The sequence below is a fragment of the Bos javanicus genome, chromosome 11, assembly GCF_032452875.1.
Source record: "Bos javanicus breed banteng chromosome 11, ARS-OSU_banteng_1.0, whole genome shotgun sequence".
In the NCBI taxonomy this organism is placed as follows: Eukaryota; Metazoa; Chordata; class Mammalia; order Artiodactyla; family Bovidae; genus Bos; species Bos javanicus.
In genome coordinates, this window is record NC_083878.1 from 68,759,914 (window position 1) to 68,780,104 (window position 20,191).

General features: G+C 48.4%; 1 protein-coding gene across 1 annotated transcript in view; it reads left to right on the plus strand.

Moving 5' to 3' along the window:
* GALNT14 (polypeptide N-acetylgalactosaminyltransferase 14) overlaps window positions 1-20,191 on the plus strand; it is a 215,545-nt gene that overhangs the window by 102,201 nt on the left and 93,153 nt on the right. The window lies entirely within an intron of this gene.

Here is a 20,191-nt window from a genome sequence, read left to right on the forward strand (position 1 = left end):
TGTCCTCATGGGGGTTATATTCTAGTGAGAGGAGAGAGAAGACAAATAGGTGTATAAAAATCTCCATGGTGCTAATGAAATGCTGTGCAGAGAAATTGAACAAAATAAGGGGAAGGGTAGCCCAGAGAAGTCCTCTGGAAAGGCGAGGTGAGATGTAAGCAGGAGGAGGTGAGACATGCAGCTATCTCAGGGAAAGACTTTTGGGTGGAAGTAATAGCACATGCAAAGGCCCTGTGGCAGGTGCTTGGCAGGGGTGGTGGAGGAATAACCGGGACCCCAGTATGATTGGAATGGGGTGACTGAGGAGGAGGATCAGGAGATGAGAATGTGTGGGGTCTTTGAGCCATTGAAAGGTTTTTGTTCCTGAGAGAGCTGTTCAGCCAGGAGATGGTTTGGTGAAGAAGTGTGTCATGACTTGACTTACATGTTCAAAGGATAACTACTGATGACTTATGTGTGGAGAATAACCTCTAGGGAGAAAGGGGAGAAACAGGGAGGCCAGTTAAGAGTTCAGATGAGGGGTGACTTTGGCTCAGGCTCTGGCGATAGTGGTGGGGGTGCTGAGAGGTCACCTGGGATGTGCTCCAGGTTTCCTGTCAGTGAGAGGAGCCAGGAGCCAAGAGCGACACATGCACTGAAGGCTGGAGAATCGAGGAGGATGGATTTGCCTCATACTGAGACGGGGAAGGCTTAGAGGAGAATGTTCAGAGAGGAAATCAGGTCTTGGGCTGGGGACGTATGTTCAGGATATATTTTAGACCTTAGAGTGGAGATGCTGGGTAAGCAGTTGGAAATGAAGAGGGAGAGAGGTTGGAGGTAAAGATATAAATTCAGGAATCATTTCTATATTGAAGTCCTGGAACTTGATGAGATCATGAGGGGAGTGTGTGTGGATGCAGAAGAGAGGATGACTGGCTACAGAATGGGGGTACTTCAGTGCTTAGCTGGGAGGATGAGGCTGAGAAGGGGTGGTCAGAGAGGTGGGAGGGGACCTGGAGAGAGTGGGGTTGCAGAGGTGAAGGAGGAAGGCACCCCAGTGGGAGGGCTGGAGCTGCTGTGCAGTGATGCTGTTGAATGAAGCATGCTGAGAATTAGGACTTGTCTATAGGATTTAATCTCTGTGGAAGGATGACCTCCATATGGGTCACTCACAAATCATAGCTTACCTCCATAAGGGCCATTTCAGTAGAGAGTAGAGCTGAGCCTGATGAGGTGGGGCTCAAGAGAAAAGGGAAGGAGACTGTAAATATGGGATCTTTTTTCATACGAGGGGATTATTGCTAGAGAGCGATCTAGGGGTCAAGGGAGTGTTTTTAAAATGGCAAGTATGTTACTAGGTGTGTGTGCTAGTGAGCTGATCCAGGGGAGAGGGAAACTGTGATGATGTAAGATAAGACCGAGAGGATACAATTACAGGAAGGAACTCCTTGAGGAGGCAGGAGGGCAGGCAAGTAGCATTCCCACAAGACCTGTCCTGGAAGTGGTCCCTCTTGGCCATCTGTGCTGTCTGCCTGGGCTTTCTGAGCACTTTTATCATCAGTGCTGACTTCACTAAGCAGATGAAGTTCATGCTGAGGGCAACAGCATAGCAGGACCACCGTGGGTGGGGAGTGAGGGAGGGAATTCAGCTCCCATCAGCTTACCCAGCATTTTGGTATCGGAAAAGCCACAAAGCTACTGTCCATTCCAATATACTTGTAAATATACTTGTAAGCTTTACTGTGGCATGTTGTGTTTATTTAGAATTATATATGGGAGGCATCACGATTTCTTCTGGCCTTAGGACCCCTAAAGATCCTCATCGGATCACCCTCATACCCGCTTCCTCCCTCAGGAGGCTGTGAGTGCCTTGAGGATGCATTGCAGTCCACCTGTCTTGGGGCCCCTGAGGCATCTCCTTAGCTCCTAAAGATACATTTGCTCTGTGTGAAAACACTGTTTAGCAGAAGTGTTAACATGGCAACTGGAGGCCCTGTGTGGGATGGTATTCTGACTTTGAGAAGGGTAGGATGGTGGTGACAAATGGTCATACTGCAGAACCTGGGGAGAGCAGGACTGAAGGGGTGAGACTGGGGTCATGATCCATAGACTCAGCCCAAGGGGAGGCTGACCAAAGCCAGGTGTTACAATGGACCCCACGTCCCAGCATCTGCCTCCAAGGAGACCCCCTGGGGGCTTTTGGGCCATATTTTGAGTGTGCCAGTGTCCACATTAAATGAGAGAAAGGGCTTTGATTAGAGTGCTCATCCATATTTCTCCTGAGAAAATCAAGTGGATGTCAAAGAACAGCTCTCCTTTCTCCCTTCTCTTCCTTTCCTTTCTGACCCACACCTGCCATCCATCCATACACATATTCACAAAACACAGTCAAGGTCTCTGAAAATATTCTAGCCCACGGAGAATAGTCTGCAGAGGTATATTTCAGAGCCATAGGGGAAGAAAGGTTCATCTCTTCATTGATGCATCTGCCTTCCAGGCTTCACTGTGCACACAGATTATCCCATTTTTACGAATTAGGACAATGCCCTTTAAAGTGGATGTTACATCCCCATTCTATAGATGAGAAAAACTGATCCATATAGAATCATAGAAGAAACCTATGCAGGGCACTCAGCCAGAACAGGACAGAGCACACGTTAACCTCCAGTCTCCTGGCTTCCAGGATCCAGGCCAGTGCTCTTTCTACTACCCCAGGGGTTGGAAAATGTTTCCTATAAAGGCCCAGATAATAGATATTTTAAGCTCTGCAGGCCATATGGCCTCAGCTCTGCTGCTGTAGTGAGAAGGCAGCACACGGTATAAATGAGTGGGTGTGACTGGGTTTCCATAAAACTTTATCAGTGGAGGTGGCGGCTGGATTTGGTTCAAAGGGCCGAGGGAGAGGACCCCAGACCTCCTTCACAATGTCTCCTCCCTTCACGCCCTTCTGTGACCCCAGCTTCACGAGGCCCTTGCGGGGTTCCTTCCTTGTCTACAAACGGGCCCATGCCTGCAGCACCTGCTGGCTTTTCCAGCTCCCCCGTGCGTCTCTCTTAGCTCCAGTATGGGCATTTTCCACTCCTGCCTTCCCTCTAGGCCCATTGGCAGGTGATTAAGAGCCCAGCTCTACATTTCTGACAGCAGCGGCTGGCAGGAGGGACCGCATGGCTGAGATAAGCGAGCGTGTACTGGGGAAGGGGGCCGGCCACGTGGGACGAGGGTTTCGTTCCTGGAGAGGAGTAATAAGCATGTAATTGGCTTTTCAGAATCATGCAGGCTACTGGAAAAGCCTGTCTCTGTCCCACACCGTGTTCTCTTCTGAGCGGCCGAGGCTGGCTCACCCAGAGGAGGGATGAGCTGGATGAATTCTGGGTCGGCAGGTGGGGGCTACTTTGTCCTCATCTTGTAGGCTGTATGGTGCTTGGGAGCCAAGAGGCAGGTTAGGAAAAGACAGAAGGTAAGTTGTTCATAGCAGCAGCATCCCCCCAGCATGCGGCAGAAGTGGGTCTGGGAGGACCATTCCTAGATCCAGCATGACTGTTGAGAAGAGAATTAAGTAGCTTCCCCAGGGTGCTGGGGCCCTTGGGGGTCTGTAAAATAGACCATCTTTGCATGACCGACAAGGCCGCCTTGAACTCCAGGCAAAGGTAGGAATTCTATATGCTGCCAGGGGGGTGGATCTCTGACAATATTTGATGGTGGGGAGGGCAAGGGATGTAGGAGGTCCCCTGCTTCTCTCTAAGCCTCTCTGTTTTCTGGGTGTCACTGACCCACATGAAGGTACTAACAACTGCAGCCATTTTTTTTTTTTTTTTTTTTTTATGAAACTGTTTTTAGAAAAACCAGCTTTCACTGTAGGTTGTCTTTAATCCCCCTTTAACGAACACAATTAAAATGTAGCATCTATAGCATGAATCTGTGTTCACGTCCCGGCTAATGATCCTGCACTGCTTTGCGTGTTTTAGCAATGAAACACGTCTGTCTAGCGTGTTTGTTTCCCAGTCCCTGATCAATCAGCACTGGCCCCTCCAGCAGGGATGCTGTTTGCAGGGTAGATGGTTTGAGGACCTCTCACTTGTATTCTAGTACAATTCTGTGCTTAGATTCTGGCACAGTAAGACTCTCTTACCCTTGTAGAGAGCTCTTAGGTTGTCAAGGCACTTTAATATGCACCTTTTTACTTTATTCCCACAGTGACCCTGTGACTTAGGTAGCTCCGGTATCATGATTTCCATCTTACAGAAGGGCTAATGGAGGCTCCAAGCTTGGACTTTTGAGGTCACACAGGGCCCAAGTGCTGGCCTCTGGAAAGGGACAAAGCTGGTTAACATCGTGGAGAAACACTTGCATCTGCCAGCCAGCCCTGTCATAACCTTCATGACCTTTCGTGTGGCCTACTGTCTCCTGACTCAGATGGTGTGTTTGTGTGTGTGTGGCCTGCTGCCTAGCCCAGGCCCTGCAGGGCACAGATAGATTCTCAATGAGTGGTCATTAAATGGGTGAATGGACAAGTGACCCTGGGCCCTTCCTAAGTGACACATCAGGTGTCAAACTATAATTCCAGAAGGAAGAATTATTTACAAATGAAAATTAAAGCAACACCCACTCAAAGTAAGCTCTGATGTCAACAAATTCTCAACCTGTCTGATTCTAAATTAAGTCTGCATTGATTTGTGTTGACCTAGAGTTTCTGTAGCTGTGAAATTAAAAGATGCTTGCTCCTTGGAAGGAATGCTATGACAAACCTAGACAGCATATTAAAAAGCAGAGACATTGCTTTGCCGACAAAGGTCTGTCTAGTCAAAGCTATGTTTTTTCCACTGTCATGTATGGATGTGAAAGTTGGACTATAAAGAAAGTTGCTAACTGCTAAGTCACTTCAGTTGTGTCCGACTCTGTGTGACCCCATAGACGGCAGCCCACCAGGCTCCCCGTCCCTGGCATTCTCCAGTCAAGAACACTGGAGTGGGTTGCCATTTCCTTCTCCAATGCATGAAAGTGAAAAGTGAAAGTGAAGTCGCTCAGTCGTGTCTGACCCTCAGAGACCCCATGGACTGCAGCCTTCCAGGCTCCTCCATCCATGGGATTTTCCAGGCAAGAGTACTGGAGTGGGGTGCCATTGCCTTCTCCAAAGAAAGTTGAGCACTCAAGAATTGATGCTTTTGAATTGTGTTGCTGAAGAAGACTGTTGAAAGTCCCCTGGGCTACAAGGAGATCAATTAGTCAATCCTAAAGAAAATCAATCCTAAATATTCATTGGAAGGACTGATGCTGAAGCTTAAGCTCCAATACTTTGGCCACCTGATGCAAACAGCTGACACATTGGAAAAGACCCTGATGCTGGGAAAGATTGAGGGCAAAAGGAGAAGGGGACAACAGAGGGTGAGATGGTTAGATAGCATCACTGACTCAGTGAACGTGAATTTGAGCAAACTCCACTGTCTGGGAGATCGGGAGGACAGAGGAGCCTGGAGTGCTACAGTCCATGGGGTCACAGAGAGTCAGACACGACTTAGCAGGCTGAGCAACAATAACAACAGAGTTTTAGTTGGAGGGCCCAGTGGAGGCATGGCCGCCTCCACCCTGAGAAGGCCCCATCCTTGGGACTTGCATCCCTCCCACCCTGGAGGCACACAGGGTGGTGATTTAGAATGTCTGACTGCCTTCTGCCAGCTTGTGGCCTTGGGGACATGACTTAATCTTTCCTACCTCGTGGCACTGTTCTGAGGATGATATAAGATGATGTCCAGGAAAGCACTAAGTGTCGTGCCTGCAGACGCCTAGCTCGTCCATTACCAGTCCTGTCACACGATTATTTGTGGGGCCCAGGGTCACTGTTCATTCACCCATTTAATGACCAGTTGCTTAGAATCCATCTGCCCTGCCAGGCCTGGGCCAGGCAGACGGCCGAGGGGTGCACCACACAGCCTTGAGCCCACAGGCCACAGTGAAAGGCCATGCGGTCCTGAGGGCGACACACTGAGTAAAATTGTGTGTTTTATCATCACCACCCCTGACCCCATGCTCTCACATCCCCAAGAACCTGCACACTTTTCCTTACTCCTCACTGTCCCTCCCCGAAAGTCTTCACTGTTCCAGATATCATTTGTCTCCAATGAAAGTGAAAAGTGAAAGAGAAAGTCACTGAGTCGTGACCAACTCTTTGTGACCTCACAGCCTATACAGTCCATGGAATTCTCCAGGCCAGAATACTGGAGTGGGTAGCCTTTCCCTTCTCCAGGGGATCTTCCCAACCCAGGGATCAAACCCACGTCTCCCATATTGCAGGCTGATTACCAGCCGAGCCACAAGGGAGCCCAACACCTTCCCAATACCACAAGGGAAGCCCAATATTGGAGATCATTTGTCTCCAATACCTTAAAAAAAAAAAAAAAGGAAGAAAGAAAATAGTCCACTCCTCCAGACTGTTCAGCAGAAATGAATGATAAGTGGCAATTATTCCTCCAAAGCCAGGCAATTATTCCTTCGAAGCTGATGCCTCCGGGTGTCTGAGATGGGTGACCTCCTTCCATCGTCCAGGTTGGCCCGGAGGCCTTGCTGCTCTGCTGGAGTGAAGCCCCAGAGCGCTGGCCCGCCCTCCTGCTCTTCCAGAGTTTCTCCTTTCACACATCCCCAGGCCCCTTTCTTCTCAGGAAAATTGCTTTTCTCGGAGCTGGGAGGCCGCTGAATTGTTGGCCCTGACCTGAGTCAGGACGCAAGCAAAGAGCCACCCCCAGGGTCCAGCGCCTGCGGGAGGGTAATTTCACCCTTGTCGCTATAACTACAGACGCCCTTATTACTCACACACACGTCTCACCCTTGTTTAACAACATATTAAACCATTAGTCTCCGTGCCAGTGGGTTCAGTTAGTTCACAGTGGCAAAAGCTGATCATTAAATCCCCTTTTCCCTGCTTAATCTCTTTTAAATTGGTTGCCTTTTAATTTCATCAAGTGCCCTCTCTCTCAACCATTTCATCACCCGGTGCAGCAGGGCTGCCATGTTCCTAGGTGAGAGGGGCTGCTGGGCTTTCTGGGTCTTCCCCCAGTGGGCTCTGTGGACTGCAAGGCCAGGGGGCAGAGGCTAGCCGGCTCCTTTTCCCTGCAGAACGGTCCCTGTGAAAACTGGGCACCGTGAAAGGGTTATGGGCTTTACTCTCCTCTCACCCATATCTCTCACCCATATCTGACTCAGTACCTGAGGCAGATGATTCCAGTCTTTAGACCTTTTGCTGCATCAGTCTGTCTAAGAACCTGGATCCCCTGTAGGTAAAAGTTAAAATCTTATGTTTTTTCAGGAGGAAATTTAGGAAGTCATAAAAATAGACAGCATATAAATATATATATATATATATCTATATATATATATATATCTGCATGCAAAGTTGCTTCAGTCATGTCCAACTCTTTGCAGCCCCATGGACTGTAGCCCCCCAGGCTCCTCTGTCCATGGAATTCTCCAGGCAAGAATACTGGAGTGGGTTGCCGTGCCCTCCTCCAGGGGCTCTTCCCAACCCAGGAATGGAACCTCTTATGTCTTCTTCATTGGCAGGCAGGTTCTTTACCACTAGTGCCACCTGGGAAGCCCCATATATGTGTGTGTATGTATATATGTCGGAGAAGGCAATGGCACCCCACTCCAGTACTCCTGCCTGGAAAATCCCGTGGATGGAGGAGCCTGGTAGGCTGCAGTCCATGGGGTCACTAAGAGTCGGACACGACTGAGCCATTTCACTTTAACTTTTCACTTTCATGCACTGGAGAAGGAAATGGCAACCCACTCCAGTGTTCTTGCCTGGAGAATCCCAGGGACGGGGGAGCCTGGTGGGCTGCCATCTATGGGGTCGCACAGAGTCGGACACGACTGAAGCGACTTAGCAGTAGCAGCAGTATATGTGTATATATATATATTACTTACAGTAAATTCGAATTACATTAAAGATGTAATGGGCTTCCCTGGTGGCTGAGATGGTAAAGAATCTGCCGGCAAAGCGGGAGACCTGGGTTCAATCCCTGGGTTGGGAAGACCCCCTCCTGGAGAAGGGAACGGTTACCCACTCCAGTATTCTGGCCTGGAAAATTCCATAGACAGAGGAGCCTGATAGCCTACAGCCATGGGGTCGCAAAGAGTTGGACACGACTGAGAGACTAAGCAAAGATGTAATAGAAAGAGGCATGTTCGTATTGTTAGGACCCTGTCAGTCTGTGGTTGTACTCTGTACAGTTATGGCTGAGCACCTGGATGCCAGGAGATGCTCCAGGGAGTCACCCTGCGTGCCAAGCCTATTCCTCCCTTCCCCTGCTATGTAGCAGCTCCATCCCCTCACCTTACCTCAGTGACCCTTCTGGTCAGATTATTTAACTATTTTCTGTGCCTGCTGGTCTCTTGATAAGAGGAATGAAACCTGAAGGGGTGGCAGCCGTAGCTTTAAGTGTAAAGAGCTCTGTTCACTTAGGTGGGACTGAAAGGTGGAAGCATCCGTTGGCACCCAGGTGCTCATAACTGTACAGAGTGATGCACATATGGGCCCACTCCTACTCCTCGGTTCCCAGATCCATCCGTGAATTCTGAGTGTTGGCTATAGAGCTGTATTCTGGCCATAGGAGCACGGCGGCACCCTGAGGACTGGCGTCCTGTCTTCTCAGGGAACCATGACCATGCTGGTGCCTCAGCTATGCTCTCGTAGGCTTGTGACTTTTCGATGGCATAGTATGTTTTAGGATCAGTGGATCTGTAGTCTTGTATACACTGCTTTTCCCCTTTGAGATAAAGCAAGTTCCTTGGTATAGGATGATATCTTTTTGGGGAATCCTTTGCTGGTAGGTCAGACTTTCTGTGATACTAGTGGTACTAGTGGTACAGCAGTGGTACTAGTCGAGGCTCTGTGGACAGGAGATTCAAACACATACCTGGAATGTGTGTTCATCTGGAAAGGATGAGTCTCTGGCTGCCTTTTCCATTGTGGAAGGGTGCAGTGTACACCCTTGAACAACACAGGGAATGATCTGAATATAACTTATGGTTGGCCTTCTGTATCCATAGTTCCTAAGATCCCACCCACAGATCATGTAGTACTGTTTTATTTACTATTGAAAATACCCATGTATGAATGGACCTCTGTAGTTCAAACGCACATTGTTTAAGGATCAACTGTAATTAACTTGCACCCAGTGGTTGGTTGGTCTCCAGCAGCCAATGGATGGTGCTATACTGGACTCAGCGTTGGGCCCCCATTGTCAGCAGGTTGACCATGCGGCTGTGGCTGTGGCTGGCTCAGACTTGGTGAGAGAGAGCCCAAGCTGCTAAACCCACACATACCCTCTGTCTTTGCCCCCATGACTACTGCTTCATTCCTGAGCCAGTTGGGAATGCACTAGGGTGGCTGAGGACAGAGGCTGGCTGGCTTCTGAGGAGTTGTCATGGCCACTGCCTGTTCTGCCATGGATGTTCTTGGTAGACATGAGCATGTGAGAGTTCCTCACACGTGCCAGCGTCCATAAGGCTATCACGTGCTTCTACCCCAGACCTCCTTGTCTCCAGTCTTTTAATCTTGCTCCTTCCAGGCCCTTGACCAACCAGCTCAGCCGTTCACCACTGCTCATCAGGCCATGGACGTCCTTTCCTTGGGCCACTCCACACAAGGTGCAGAACTGGGCGCCTCGTCTGAAGCTTTACCCACTGGGAGGATTTCCCTTAGCATCATTCCAAGGCCACATCAGAGTGTGGCTAATGCAACCATAATCTGTTTGTGGTTTGCATCCATCTATGGATCCAACTAACCTGTAAATAAAACTGAAACTTTCCCTTTTATCTGTCATGGGAAACTCCGACCCTTTCCCCATGATGCCAGATTGGTGAGCTGAGTGAGCAACGTGGGTGGAGTTGTTGTAAGTGATGACCAGGAGGAGGAGTCTGGGCCACTTGTTTGGGCAGTCTTCTTTCTGGATGTGCTTTAGCCTAGTTCTGGGTGTTCCAGCTCCATTTTGTGATGGCTTCTCTAGGGCCTACTCAACCTTATCACTTGCTAGGTCCCACACTCTCCAGTTCACTGTGAGTAGTTTGGGCTCTGTGGTTGCTTCGCATCTCATGGTTAGATTTTTCTATGCTTTTCCCAGGGTTAGGGTGTGTGTGTGTGTGTGTGTGTGTGTGTGTGTTAATATTCTGTTTCTACTAGAGCCCAGAATTGTCTCCTGCATAGAGCTCCATGCCTCAATGGTGTATGTAACATTGCTACAAAGTCCTATGGTTCTATGTTGCAACTCCCCTTTTGGTTCCTTCCAGAAGCTAATGCAGTGTTTTTCTCTACCACGATACCTCTAGTACCATGGGCTCTTCCAGGTTATATGCTCTGAGCGTCAGAACTGCTTGACATGTAGCTTTGATCTTCTGTGGAGCCCGTTTTTGTTCTGGGTCTTTTTTAAAACCAGTAAACTTTGAAGTTACCTGATAAACAGTATTCCCAAGTATGGAATATGCTGATTGCAAACCTGTAGACACCTAGCAAGTGCTGTGCTTCTGTTTCAGCGGGAAGTGCGAGGTGTGCGCCTGTGTCTTTCACTTTGGAGGGGATGTCCTGACAGTCCCCAGGTCCTGGGATCCCTAGAACCTTAGCCGTTGGTCAAGGCATTGCATCTTCATAGGGTGTATCTCACACACTGTGCAGCACATGTGTCTCACCAAGACTTCCAAGATCCTTGCTAATTCTCCTCGTCTAGCTTGATTAACATGACGCCATCAGTGTAATGGACCAATGTGATGTTCTGAGGTAGGTCCAGATAGTCTGGGGTCCTTTGGATGAAATCATGACAGAGGATTAACATAGCCCTGGAGCTAGCCTGTGAATGTATGGTTGTTGTCCTTTCCATATGAAAATAAACTTCTGGTCTTCCTTCTTGAAAAGTGAAAGTGAAGTTGCTCAGTCTCCAGACTCTTTGTGAACCCATGGACTGTAGCCTACCAGGCTCCTCGGTCCATGGGATTTTCCAGGCAAGAGTACTGGAGTGGGTTGCCATTTCCTTCTCCAGGGGATCTTCCCGACCCAGGGATTGAACCCATGTTAGGCAGACGCTTTCCCGTCTGAGCCACCAGGGAAGTCCTTCTTAAAGGGTGTGAATAAAAGCATCACCAGATCAGTAGCCGTGACCCAAGACTGTGTCAGTCTGTTCTAGTGAAGACACCACATCTGGCATAGCTACTTCTCTTGTGTCCACTATCCGGTTAGATCTGTGGTTGTTTATTATCGTCTGCCATAATCCATCTGGTTTTTGCCTTGGCCAGGGTAAGATGGTGATTTAAATAAGCATTGATAGGCATCACTGCCTTGTCATTTTTAAAGCTTTGTGAGTAGTGCTTATTTCCCAGGGGAAACGGGATTTCAGAGTCTTCCACTTGTCCTTTCCTATCACAGTGGCTCTTACACTATAGGTCAGAGAAGCAATGTGGTACTTCTGCTATCTGTTGTACATATGTCCTTTCCAAGTTTTGTATTGAAGAATCAGAGAAACGACCACCAGGTAGGCCTGTGGATTGGGCCAGGCCTCCATTTCTTAGCTGACCCCTCTCTGCCCCCAGTCCAGCAGAGGGACTATGATGGCACTTTGGGTCACAAGGTGTCAGTAACAAATTAGACCCCGAAATTTATAGTTCTCAAAAGACCTGGCTATGGTTACCTTTTTGAAAGAGGAATAACTTTTTTCTGCACCTAATTCCCCTGCAGCCACCTGATTCCACCTGCTGGGACACACCTTTTCACCTATGTCCTGTCTGGTCCACCACACAGATGTTAGAAATAACACAATTTCTTCCATCTGCAGTCAGTGCTGGGGTCCTGTTGCTATCTAGCCAGTATGTCATCCATCTCCTTAGAGTCTGACCCTGGAAGCAGAGCCCGAGACAGGGGCCCTTGTGAAAGTGATGTACTTGGGATGGGCTTCCCGGGGAAGGGACCTTGGGGAAGCAGGACAGGGCAGGGATGTACTCCTTGGAAGCCTCACTTTAGCCTGGTCCCACAGGGAGCTCTGGATGAGGAGTTGCTTCAGACTTGGTCCCACTTTCATGCAAGAGGACTGGCCTGGGGTGCCCTGTGCCCGTCAGTCACTGACTTCTGGGTTCCTCCCAGAAAAGGAGCCTGCCGGACTCCTGCTCACTGGGGTGAATTCTATGGAGAAGGAGACAGCTTTGAGTCATTAGGCTATCAGCAGCCAAGAGCCAGCTGAGGGACGAGCATCTTGAGCCCAGGAAAAGGCTCAGGGTGGGACACTAATGTACCTAAAGGCACCTGGGATCCTCTATGGACCTGCTGTTCTGATCTCATTTTACCCGTGAGGAAACTGGGGCACAAAGAGATTGGGTAGTATTTCAGGGGTCATCTAGCAAGTAAATGTCCAGACTGGGCTTTGAACCCACACTCTCCATTCTTTGAATTTGAGACTGTGTACATCATTGTCATGCTTCACTGCTTTCCAGGCTGCCAGACCAAGGCCTGCATCTCTCTCTCTCTCTCTCTCTCTCTCACACACACACACACACACTGGGCACATCAGGGGCAGGAGTGTCTGGCATTAGTAGAGTGGACTTAAGTAACAAGGTAGGAAGACTATTAATTTTAGAGAGTTCAGTGGCCCATGAATTTGGACAGATGAAGGCTTTTTAAAAAACAACTTTTTATTTCGAAATGATTTTAGATTTATAGAAAAGTTGCAAAATAGTAAAAGAATCCTCCTATACCCTTCACTCAGCTTCTCCTAATATTAGCATCTTATATAACCATAGTATAATTATCAAAACCAGGGAATTAACATTGGTATAATACACTTAACCAAGCTACAGACCTAATATAAACTAGGCTGCAGTTTAAGAGTTTCCCCAGTTTTTCCACTAATGTCCTTTGTCTCTTCTGGGATCCGAGTCCAGATCCCACTTTGCCTTTGACTGTTCTGTCACCTTGGTCTCCTCCAGTCTGTGACAGTTTCTGTCTTTCTGTGTCTTCAGCGCCCGTGACAACTTTGAAGAGTACCAGTCAGTAATTTTGTAGAATGTCTCAATTGAGCTTGTCTGATGTTTTCTCCTGACTGGATTGAGGTTCTGTGCTTTGGGTGAGGATGCTACAGAGGCCACTCTTGGTGCATCATTTCGGGGGTACCTGCTGTCAATATGTCTGATTAGTGTGGTGTTAACCTTGTCCCCTTGGCTAAGGTGGTACCTGCCCATTTTCTCCATTGTGAAATTAACCATTTCCCCTTTTTGTAATTAATAAAAATCTTAAAGGGATATACTTTCAGTATGTATATATTGAGTCAAATATCCTGATTTGACTCTAGTTTTAGGATAGACGGATACAGTTTTTATGCTGTTTCCTGGACTCTTTTAATAAGGTAGAGTTGACTTCTTTCAGCAGTTGACTTCTTTCCTGACTCTCTGGTCAGGAGTGGAATTTAGGGGGCTCTGTGCAGGTTGAAGGCAGTGCCTCCCAGTCCTCCCTGCAGGCAGCCAGCTGACACCCCTTTCTGGCTGTTAGTCATGGTTGGTTCTGTCACGGAAACATTATTAGCCTTTTCTGCTTCCTTTCCTCATCCCCTCCCCTACTCATTTACACTTCAGTCCCCTTGTTTCCTGGCCTTTCCCCCTCCTTCCTTTGGTTTGCTTGTTGAATCAATTGTGGCCACAAAGACTCCCTGTGGGGCTTGCAGTCTGCTCAGAACTCTGCAGACTACACTTACAGTAAACCAGAGAATATAGAGATCACCAGCTTCCACCCTCATCCTTCATGGGTGAGGAAAGACACAGAGAGGTGCGGAGAGGAATAAGTGAATGCCACAGCTGGGTCTAGAACAGGGCTTCCTGACCTCCATGCTATCTGTTCCCCAGGCTGGCCTCTCCCTCGGGGCTGATCCTGCAGAGATCAGAAGGAGGTCCCTGCTGACTGGCTGCCTGGAACCTCATCACCTCTTACCCTGCTCGTCACCTGTGGGGGAGTCTGGCTTCCTGTCCTGGCTTCTTGTCCTCAGTCCTGAGAAAGGGGACTGCTGTCTCTGCCTGTTTGTAAACTAGGGGCCCCATGTCTGGCTGTGGGGAAGGCTTCCCTCTGCTGTGTCTTGGGGCACCGGACAGAAAACCCAAAGTCTCCCGCCAGTATCCAGACCAGGAGTGGTGGTTCCTCCTCTTGCCTCTTGAGGACCGGGTTGGGGTGCGGGTGCTCACCTTCATTCCCAGTTTTGACCTCATCTTTGGTCTTCACCTCTTAGCAGTTATTGTGTGCAAGTCACTGCTTTTTATATGCATTTTCACTGAATCCTTAAACTCTGTGAGATAGGCATGAGTCTCCCCATTTGGCAGGTAAAGGAACTGAGGCTCAAGTAGGTTAAGCAGATTCCTCCAAACTGCACAGATAGTGAGTGTTTGAGCTAGCGTCAGAGCCCAGGTCTTGAGAAAATGTAGGTCTATTTTTGTTCTTATTAGCAGCTTTTATGATTGCTTACAGAGATAGAAGCCTAAAGCCATTATCCACATTATTATTATTTTCAGATTGTCAGAGTCTATAACATTTTCACAGTTTTATATGAACATTCCCATAGCTGTTTCTTTTAAATTTCATTGTTAAATAGATTTGATGTGATCCTGGTTCTTATGCACCATTCCTGGGCTTTTCATTCTGAACCATCTCTTCATTGGCTGGATGTTATCATTTAGTACAGCAGTCCCCAGCCTTTTGGGCACCAGGGGCCATTTTTATGAAAGTCAATCTTTCCATGGACCTGGGCGGGGGGCGGGGTGGGTGTGTGGTGAGGGAGAATGCTTTAGGTTTCTCCCGCCGCTCACCTCCTGCTGTGTAGCCCAGCTCCCAACAGCCCACAGGCCGTTACTGGTCCAGGGTTGGGGACCCCTGATTTTGTAGATTGTTCAAAATGGACTCAGAGGTGCTATGATCCCCTAGGTCCTGGATGGTGGGAATGTCAGTCTCTTGCCTTCCGTGCTTGAGCAGGTGGAGATGCTGTCAGGTCACACCTGGAGTCCAGCCTTTGCGTCTATTCCTTCGCTGTGGATGACTGTTGCTCTGGGGAGGTTTGAGGTCAGCAAGTGCTTTCCCTTTTGTAGATGAGAAGATGACTTAGTTCTGTCTGGGTTCTTGATGATTTCTGTCTCAATCGACTATGTTCAATACCTAAACCAAGAAGCATCTCTGGGGCAGTTGTTCCGCGTCAGTTTTTCGTGGAACATGGTGTACTTTTTGGTTGTACACATTCCATTCTTTATTCTTCAGTTCAGTTCAGTCGCTCAGTCGCATCTGACTCTTTGAGACCCCATGAACCGCAGCACACCAGGGCTCCCTTTATTCTTATCAGGGGCTTAAAAAAAAAAACCCAAGAATGAATACCTTTTTGTGTGTTCCCCCGGCTTCAGGTTCGCTGATTTTCTGATGTTGGGTCACCTTTGCCGTTTCAGCGTATTTTATTTTCTCTCTTCTAGTTGCTTCAGGAACTTGAGCGCTCCTCCTCTGCGCTCTGTGACTCACCCAAAGGTGCTAATTTGCTTCAGTCGTGTTCGACTCTTTGCTACCCTGTGGACTGTGGCCCACCAGGCTCCTCTCTTCATGGGACTCTCCAGGCAAGAATACTGGAGTGGGTTGCCATGTCCTCCTCTAGGGGGTCTCCCCCACCCAGGGATTGAATCCGAATCTCTTATGTCTCCTGCATTGGCAGACAGGTTCTTTACCACTAGCGCCACCTGGGAAACCCCATTCTGTCAGTAGAATCCAACTATATTTTAGAAAAGTCACTCCAGCAGCAGTGTGAAAATTAAACACATCTCCAAAGCGTATCTGTTGGTCAGCTCTGCAAAGAGGCCATATTGTTGTTTGGTCACTAAGTCGTGTCTGACTCTTTGTGACCCCATGAACTGCAGCAAAGAGGCCAGGGGAATACCTTTTGTACTTGGAGCTGGGGCACCGTAGAGCAGTTTCTGAAACAGGCTGACACCCCCTCCCCTTCCTTATCCCTGCCCCACTGCAGACACCCTTAGCTTCTGAGGGCAGCTGAAGAACGCCCAGCTTCTCCTCCCACTGCTGTTCCCTCGTGGACTTCTGGAGATGGTTTCTAGAGCCGTCCAGATGGCAGCCAGGACCAGGGGCTACACATCTGGATAATAGATCTCAAGGTTGTTGTGTTTTCCCAGCACAGCACAGAGCAGGGACCAATTATGGGGTCCCTCTGCACAGCAGGCCTCATTACTGTGCTCAGCATGGCTGGGCAGAGGCAGACAGAGCTGGGGAACCGGCTTTGGCCCCCTGAAGGGCAACTTAGCAGGGTTGGTGGGGGGAGGAGAAAATCACTGATTCCTTCTCTGCCACTCAGGTCTGCCCATGTGAGCTTGTCTTCAGGGAGGTTCTCACACCTCTGTACTCGTCTTGAGAGCCAGCTTCCTCCTGGGGCTCCAGGGTGGCCCTGGGTCCTTCATACTATAAGCAGAAGTTTGTATCTATGTCTGTAAAGACATTTCTCTGGGGAAAAGGGCTACCATCACATTGAAAAGGGGGCTGTCTATCCTCAGAACAGTTAGGAATGCCTGCTCCTACACTTGACAGGTGAGGAAAACTAACCAGAGACCCAGTGAGTAGAAGCAGTTTACATAAGGATGCAAGGGAGTGGCAAGGTAGATCTAACAGTCAGATCTCCTGGCTCCTTCTGGGAGTTCTCGATGCCTCTCTGGTCAATCACTTCCTGCTCCACAGGTCACCATGTTGTCTTCACTTTACTAATAAATGAAGTTGTAACTTCTGTTTACTGAGTCCTCATGTGTGCACAGCACAGTGCCCTTTGCTTTACTTAGTCTATTTGTTCGCAAAACAGAATCATGATTTTACCGACTAGGCAGCCAAGGCTCTCCCAGTGGAGAGGGAAAGGTTAATCGCTTGCCCGAGGTCAGAGAGAGTAACTGGAGGACAGAGAGGGCACACTCAACTGTCTTTCTTTCTGGGCCCAAAGCAGGGCTTCCCCCTCTCTGCAGTGTTCTCTGATGGGCCCAGCCCTTGCTGCTCTTCCTGTCTCTGGGAAGACAGGACCATGGCAGGTTCTTCATAGGTAAATGATTTTGGTTCAGCTCTTGGTCCTGCTACTTCCTTGGTGACTGCCCTTGGGCATATTTACTTCTCTTCTAGCTCTGCTTGTGTGTGACATGGGAATAGTACTATCCAAATCTTGGGGATTTTAAGAGGATTAAATGAGATAATTAACATCCATTGAGTCATTTATTCAACAAATATTGGAGAACCTACCATGTATTGGGTTTCCCTGGTAGCGCAGTGGTAGAGAATCCACCTGCCAATGCAGGAGATGCAAGAGCTATGGGTTCAATCCCTGAGTTGGGAAGACACCCTGGAAGAAGAAATGGCAACCCACTCCAGTATTCTTGCCTGGAAAATTCCATGGACAGAGGAGCTTGGCAGGCTACAGTCCATGGTGTCGCAGAGTCAGACAGGACTGAGCACATATGCGCACCGTGTACCATGCACTATGCCAACAGTGGTGAACAAAACAGAAACAGTTCCTGCTCTCAAGAAGGGTGTGGCCAAGTCGGAGAGACAGGCATGAGATATATATTATAATGAGACAATTTTGCCTAATATAGGCTGTGACTTCCGAGTTCTATGAAAGAGATGTATAAGGTTCTAGGAGAGTATAGGAGGGACGTTTTTTCAACCTCAAGATTCATAGAAGCCCTCTTTAAAAATATAACACTTGGTTTGAGAGCCGATGGATGAAGAGGAATTGATTAGATGAAGAATATCCCAGGCAGAGAGCATGGCAGGTATGGAGGTCTGAGATGATGTATTTTTTTGCAAGAACTGCCATAACAAATTGGGAGGCAGACTGCTTAAGACTGGGAGGCTTAAATTGCAGAAGTTTGTTTTCTCAAACTTCTGGAGGCCTGAGGTCTAAGATCAAGGGGTTGACTGCTGGCTTTTCCTGAGGCCTGTCTCCCTGGCTTGTAGATGGCTGCCTTCTCATTGTGGTCTTTTCTCTGTAGGAGGGCAGATTTACCTGGTATCTCTACCTCTTTTTTTTTTTTTTAAGATTTATTTTTTATTTAATTTTTTGGCTGTGGGTCTTCATTGTTGCACATGGGCTTTGCCTAGTTGTGGCGGGGGACGGGGTATTCTCTGTGGTGGTGCACAGGCTTCTCATTGAGGTGGCTTCCCTTGATACAGAGCACAGGCCCCAGGGCACACGGGCTGTAGTAGTTGCGGCTCACAGGCTCAATTGCTCCACAGCATGTGCGATCTTTCTGGACCAGGGATCAAACCAGTGTCCCCTGCACTGCAAGGCAGATGCTTAACCATCGGACCACCAAGGAATCCCTCTACCTCTTTTTATAAGGACACAAGTCATATGGGATTAGGGCTCCACTCTGATGGCCTTTTATAACCTAATCATCTCTTTGAAGGACCTATCTCCAAATGCAGTCACATGGGGCAGAGCACACCCAAATAACCTCATTTAACCATAGTAGTAGTGAAAGTAGTAGTGAAGTCGCTCAGTGGTGTCCGACTCTTTGCGACTCCATGGACTATAGCCCACCAGGCTCCTTGGTCCATGGGATTTTCCAGGCGTGAATACTAGAATGGGTTGCCATTTCCTTCTCCAGGGGATCTTCCTGACCCAGGGATCGAACCCAGGCCTCCCGCATTGTAGGCAGGAGCTTTACCGTCTGAGCTACCAGGGAAGCCCAAATTACCTCTAAAGGCCCCGTGTGTGTGTTCAGTTGCTCAGTCTTGTCTGACCCTTTGCAACCCCATGGACTGCAGCATGCCAGGCTTCCCTGTCCTTCACCATCTCCTGGAATTTGCTCAAATTCATGTCTATTGAGTCGGTAATGCCATCTAACTATCTCATCTTCTGCTCCCCTCTTCTCCTTTTGCCTTCAATCTTTCCCATCATAAGGGTCTTTTCCAATGAGTCACTCTTTGCATCAGGTAGCCAAAATATTGGAGCTTCAGCATCAGTCCTTCCAATGAATATTTGGGGTTGATTTCCTTTAGGATTGACTGATTTGATCTCCTTGCCATCCAGTTCAGTTCAGTTCAGTTCATTTGCTCAGTCATGTCCAACTCTTTGCGACCCCATGAACTGCAGCACGCCAGGCCTCCCTGTCCATCACCAAACTGCCAGAGTCTACCCAAACCCATGTCCATTGAGTCAGTGATGCCATCCAACCATCTCATCCTCTGTCGTCCCCTTCTCCTCCTGCCCTCAATCTTTCCCAGCATCAGGGTCTTTTCAAATGAGTCAGCTCTTCGCATCAGGTAGCCAAACTACTGGAGTTTCAGCTTCAACATCAGTCCTTCCAATGAACACCTAAGACTGATCTCCTTTAGGATGGACTGGTTGGATCTCCTTGCAGTCCAAGGGACTCTCAAGAGCCTTCTCCAACACCACAGTTCAAAAGCATCAATTCTTCGGTGCTCAGCTTTCTTTATAGTCCAACTCTCATATCTATACATAACTACTGGAAAAACCATAGCCTTGATTAGACGGACCTTTGTTGACAAAGTAATGTCTCTGCTTTTTAATATGCTGTCTAGGTTGATAATAACTTTCCTTCTAAGGAGCAAGCGTCTGCAAGGGGCTCTCAAAAGTCTTCTCCAGCACCACAGTTTGAAAACGTCAATTCTTCAGTGCTTAACCTTCTTTACGGTCCAATTCCCACATCTGTACATGACTACTGGAAAAACCATAGCTTTGACTAGACAGACCTTTGTTAGCAAAGTAATGTCTCTGCTTTTTAATGTGCTATCTAGGTTTGTCTCCAAACATAGTTACCCTCTGAGGTATTGGAGACTTCAACAGATGAATCCGGGAGAGCCAGAATTCAGAAGGGGAGGAGCTTGACTTGTTTTATAAGCTGAAGACAGGCCAGTGTGACTAGAGTATAATAAAGAGGGGAAGAGAGAAGTGGGTGAGGCTGGAGAATTTGCAGGTCCAGATCAGGAAGGGCTTGGAGGGCCATGGTACAGATTGCAGATGGTGTTCTGAGTATAGTGGGAGTCCCTAGAGGGATTTTGAGCCAGAATGGGAGAGAGGGGATTGGGTGTCATTTTACGAAGGTGACTCCTAAAAATGAATTGTTGGGGCTGGAAGTAGAATATGGAGTTGGGGCCTATTGCAGTCAGTATTTCACAAAGGAGTCAGTGGTGGTGAGCATTGTTGTAGAGACGGAA